Source organism: Sciurus vulgaris, assembly GCF_902686455.1.
Source record: "Sciurus vulgaris genome assembly, chromosome: 14".
Taxonomy (NCBI): Eukaryota; Metazoa; Chordata; class Mammalia; order Rodentia; family Sciuridae; genus Sciurus; species Sciurus vulgaris.
The window spans coordinates 32,695,596-32,701,524 of NC_136475.1; the positions used below are offsets into that span (position 1 = coordinate 32,695,596).

The window sequence follows — 5,929 nt, forward strand, 5'->3', positions numbered from 1 at the left end:
CCCAGTTACCCCAATAAAGGTTTGTATCCTAAGTTCTCTTTTTCCTTCTGTCTTTATGCCAGACTTATTAAAACTTGGTGCTTCTCTGGTGACCCTGAGTGACAAAACAATTCCAGGCATTGTGTGTAGAAATGGGGATGGTCAGTGGTAGTGCTCAATGCAGGCCCTCTCTCAGACCTGTAAGTGGAATCCACTTTGTTTTCTTGTGCCTGTTCTGGGTTTCCTCTTGTGGCTGCACCTGACTATTCATCAAAGTGAAAGAACACAGAACAAAAGCCCACCTCCATATTAATCACTGGCAATCAGGAGTGGAACCACCAATACTGAATTGAATAAATCCTGGTTTAACTTCAAGTCTGGACATATTCACACCCCAGTAAAACCAGAGTTTCCCATGAACAAAGGAGAAGGAGGCTTTAATCGATCAGCTAATCAATGTTGTCTGTTGGCACACATTTCTAAATGTACCATACACATTTCTAAATTTTACCATACAATTATTTTTTTCACATTTTGATATCTCTGCAATTGGACCACACCATATAGACACAATTTTTTTCATGGATTTAGTATCTTGTGAATCAATTTGTCTTAGAAATGATGGCTCCTTAGATTCAATGAATATACAAGGACCTGTCACTTTGCTGAATTCTTTATTGTTCACTCAGCATTGTCTCCACCCATTCCAAGCTCACATTCACCTCCGTCTTTCAGGGAAGAGGATTAAGAACTGCATTGTCAAGAATATGTCCCCAGCTGGGTTTTTTGTCAAAATCTGTCAATAAGAAACATTCTCTGATATGTGGTAGCAAAAGAGATGTCATTATATTCAGTGTGTGGGTGTTGGAAGATGGCAAATACTGCATTTTGCTTGTTTTTCAGAGTTCCTTCCAAGAACTTCCCACTTCAGCGCTATAGGAACTGAGATTGTGAATGGTGATGTTCTTGAGATCCTACACTTTTCAGCCAGCAGTGGCCTTTCTGATACTTTTTCTTTACTCGTCCCAAAGATTTCATAAAAATCTAAATTAACTAAATTCATCCTTTCTAAATGTTTGCTGATACAAACATTTTGTTTCGAATGTGTTTGTTCTTCTTTATGGGAAAGAACCTGAAATATTACCTTCTTGAAGCTAGTACAATTTGGCTGCTTATACTCTAATCTGGTGCCACATGGGATCGGGCTTGTGTATAGAAGCAGGGTCAGTCTGTGGTAGTGCTCACCATGCCTATATGACTGCTTGTGGAAGAAGCCTCCACCTATCCCAGCCTCGGCAATTTAACTCATCCCAGCATTTGGTGCTGAGGCTCCTAACATTATGGAGCACAGGAAAGTCATCTGCCCTAACAAAATGCGTGGGAATCATTTTCCTCCCCTGAATTTTAGAATGCTTTGTTTCACAGGCATAGATAATTCCAATCTGAAGACAAGATTCAAGCATTTCTGAGTCTTCTCATCAAATGTCATTCTATTCTCCCTTTTTATCTGGCCAATCTTTCTTCTACAACTAGTCGGTGAGTCCTTCCAGTCACATTTTAGATTTTAGATTTATGCTCTGTTTTCCTTGAAATTGAACTCACTGCTGAACACAGTAGGAGCTTTCCAAACTGTATTGGCTAATGGGCAAGGTGATGCCAAGGCTCTCCCTAGGAGCTAACATTGACCACAGCCTCTGAGGGTTCCCAGAATAATAGCTTTCATGATGGAACATGTCAGATTCCAAGGGCACAAACGAACCAGAAGGAATTTTACCTGATCCAATATTCTATTCTTGCACCGAGTTTTATGATGTGTGTGTGGTTTGCTGGGTTTGCAGTCCTCTTTTTAATTAGGAAACTATTCATCATTTCATTTGCTCATAATAATAAATGGAAAAGAAAGCCTAATCTCAGAGTTTGGCTCTGTGTATTAGTTAACTTCACAGCTTTTCAAGTTAGGAAGGGGATGAACTCTGTCTAGTACTATTACTGCTATATTTTTTGGCAGAACATCAACTCAGGAGACCTCAGAGAGTGGCCTTGTCATCTCTTTTGTCTCTACTCCCTGCTTCTTATAAATCAGGATCACTGCATGTCTCACATGCACAGGAAGGCTTGTTAGATTAAATACATGTATAAATCAAAATGGTTGTGGAATTCAAAATAGTATGGAGACAGCAAGTATTATTAGAATGAATCTTTGTACTTAACTGCTGTCCCATGAGACCTTATTAATTATACAAATAAAATATTACACTAATTAAAACTCAGGAAACTGTTTTGGAATATTAAAGGAAAAAAATGATTCAAAAATTGCAACAGTGAAATAATTTCTGGGCTACCCTTCTTCCTCTTGCAGACTTCTCAGTAGTGGATATCACTCTCATGACTGAATGTCCATGGCCTGGGCAGTTGTGCAGTATAGAAAACTAATGGCAGGCATGCTAAGAGTGATTATCAAGCAAACAACATCTGGCATCTTCACTGGGCCACCAAGTCAGATGCTGATGTGTTAATACCAACAGTTCTCAAGTGCTCTGCTTAGTGGGAAACTACTCCCTGGCCCAATGTCATTCCACTCTCAGATGTCACATTGCTTCTCTTGCCACTTTCTTGTGAATGATAATGGCAAGAATTTCTGAAGAGAATGCTGTTCTGTTCCTTCCCTTTATGGGAGAGGGTGACCTTCACTGTCCTACCAGCCAGGACTTAGGATCATGTCTAAATTCTCATTTCACCCCTGCCTGAGCCAAAAGACACTCATTTGCTGTCTCTTTCATCTACCTATGTAAACATTGACTGCCTCCCGTGCCACCAAGATTGGGACCACAGTGACATATTGCTACCTTTTGTGCATCCTTCACAGTAGGAAATAAATACAGGCTTTTTAATTGTTCAACCTAATTACAATTCAGTTCACTTTGAGGGAATGAATGCATGCTGGAAAAAGAAACTGATATACTTGTTTTCTGAATACCAATAGAGGTAGTTGAAATCATGTTTGATATAACACTCGAAATCAAATCAAATTCCAAAAACTAAGTGATGTCTCCTAATTATTGAGCCATTTTGTGTGTATTTATAAAGAGTATAGAGTAGGATTTCAATCAGAGATAAGCTTTATTCTTGGGTCTATAGAAGCACTAAGTTATTGGATTAAAACTGAATGCAGAATGCAGCCAGGGGAATATTTTGGCCTTAACTTTGTTTAAAGGTGGGATGGCTTCAAATTAACATTTAGTCTTCTTAAATCCACTTCACACTATCACTCTCTAAGAACTCCCATTGAGAGAATTTTTCAGCACAAACTAAAAACTTGCTGTGACATTTGATATCATCTAGAGATGTCTTGGAGATGTAGCAGAATACTTGGTTTATGTAAAGGTTAATCATTTTGTACACAGCAAAAAGGCATTTTAGAATAACTTTTCCATTTTCTTTCCAAATTCCCAATCTGAAGAGCATCCTTCCATTTAGTCTTTGCTGTTTGTCTTCCTCATCGAGCAATCTAACATAATTTTGATGATTTCAAAAGCTATCTAGTAACACACGTGTTACTCTACCTATGGACTCCAAAAGGACTGTCCCTATTTAAGTCCATTGAGATATATCCTCGTATGATCACACCCAGGCCATTTCATCACTCAGAGAAGCTTCCCTTTGCTCTGTTAGTTGGAAGCTTGTCCTACCACCTGACTCAATTTGTTCTTATCCATGGGTGCTTTGATATTTTAGTATCATTGTCCTTTTGACCTTCTCTTCTCCAATACCTTTCAGTATTCACATTCTTCCTTCTTTGCCTTCAACTATATGTTCCATCAATTCAACCCACAATCTTACAAATATCTTTAACACTTACTGGTTTTGATGGAAAGGAATAAAAAAAAAATAAAAATAAAAAAAGCAGTAGCTCCATCTACTTTCTTGATCCCCACTTCCTGGCCAGGATCTTTGCAAGCTCATGGTCCCTAAGTCATGCTTCAGTGGTGCCTGGCCACACTTCCGCATGGTTATCATTTACCTTTTTCTGTTCTCCACAGTGGCTACCACAGTTTTCCATTCTTCTTAAGCTTTCTTAATCACTCAACTTTTTCATTTCTCAAAAATCAATGCCTCTGGCTTGAACTCCCTTAAATCTTGGCATTCACACCTAAATACTCACTGATTTTGCACTTTCGTATTTTATTTGTCCTTATGGCAGTGATCAGGAAGCCACTGTCCTGTATGACAGCAACAGCTATCCCAGAGTCCTTGAATGCCTGCAGTTTGATAGATTGCATCTTTTCATCCAGGCCTGGCCTTTAGGAATAGCAAAATAAAGATTTCAAACTTAATCCAACCATAATGTAACAGAAGGTTGACCATAGAAGAGCAAATGAAGGCAAGAGTGGGGTGGAATTTAAGGGATAGCAATAGCTAATGACAAGTAGGTTGCAGTCTGGACCTGTGATGGCAACCAGGATGACCTGAGTCAAGTGGATGGTACTGGCCATAAAGAAATAACACAGAGGGCTGTGTACTCTGTACCCCTTTCACAACTATGAATTAATAGCTTTCAGACTGACAAGCAAATGTGAAACCATATTAAATGAGTGGGCAGTCCATCTTCCTCTAAGATAACTTTGATCTCTTTCTCAGGAAATCAAATCAAATTTAAAAACCAGATTAGAGAAGAAAAGATAAGAAGATGAAGAAAATAAAGGAGAGGGCCGAGGCGGCTGTGGTTACCCAGTGAGAGGAAGGTGGGGATGACAGCAGATCGCTGACCTCGGGGCTTGGGTTGGAGTTGGAAATTTAAAATAGTTTGGAGTCAACACAGATTCCAACCATGGGTTTGTCAGTCTCTACTCCTGCTGTTCCGCTTCAGATCATCAGGCAGCATCACCACCTTCAGGATGCCCAATGCATGAAGGGAAAACGAAAGGCTGTCCAATGAGTGCGGAACTCTCTGGTCCAACCTGTGAGAGCAAAACATACTCTGTGCCTGCCCACCAAGATCGTGCATAGGAGTATGTGTAGTGTCCTATTACAGTCGCTGCTGCTAATAAGGAGAACCTGGATCCTTCAAATCTGATGCCACCACCTAATCAAACACCAGCTCCAGATCAGCCCTTTCCTTTGTCATCCATTCCATGAGAGGAGTCATCCAGAGAGGAGTCATCCATTCCACGAGCAGATTCAGAGAAAGAGTGGGTTTATCCTTCAGAACAGATGTTCTGGAATGCAATATTGAGAAAAGGGTGGAAGTGGAAGGATGAGGATATTACTCAGAAAGATACGTATAGTATCATTAGAATTCACAATCAGAACAAGGAACAGGCTTGGAAGGAGATTTTGAAGTGGGAAGCTCTTCATGCTGTGGAGTGTCCCTATGGTCCATCATTAATCCGATTTGGAGGGAAAGCAAAAGAGTTTTCCCCAAGGGCAAGAATTCGTTCCTGGATGGGTTATGAGTTGCCCTTTGACAGGCATGATGGGATCATCAACAGCTGTGGCATAGAAGTTAGATATGTGATAGATTACTACGGCGGTGGTGAAGTCAACAAGGACTACCAGTTTCACCGTCCTGGATGTCCACCCTGCCTTGGATTCGCTCTCAGCAATATGGGACAGAATAAAAGTTTCTTGGTGGCGCTGGACATCATAGCCACTGTTTTGTTTGTGATGCAAAGTATAAACTATTTTTTTTTTTTTCTGAGAGATACATTAAACTACTTTCCCCAAACTGAATTGCACTCATGATGTAATGGGACCTTGAAGTGGTTAATCACACTTCATCCTCCACTTAGCAAAGGACCCTTGCTCCATTCAGTTTTGAGCTGTATTTTGCCTTGCAGTTAATAGCAGAACTTTAAGTTTTCTTCTTTTTTGGTTTAAGTGGGAAGCAGTCCCTCAGTTTGTCCCTTAGCTGCAATATTGCTTGTGTATTTCATCTAGAAAAGTCTGAAAA

General features: G+C 40.0%; 1 pseudogene across 1 annotated transcript; it reads left to right on the forward strand.

Moving 5' to 3' along the window:
- Positions 1-4,807: 4,807 nt before the first annotated feature.
- On the forward strand, positions 4,808-5,626 carry LOC306644318 (holocytochrome c-type synthase-like; annotated as a pseudogene). Its single transcript has one exon. The product of its transcript is annotated as a holocytochrome c-type synthase-like (transcript).
- Positions 5,627-5,929: the final 303 nt, after the last annotated feature.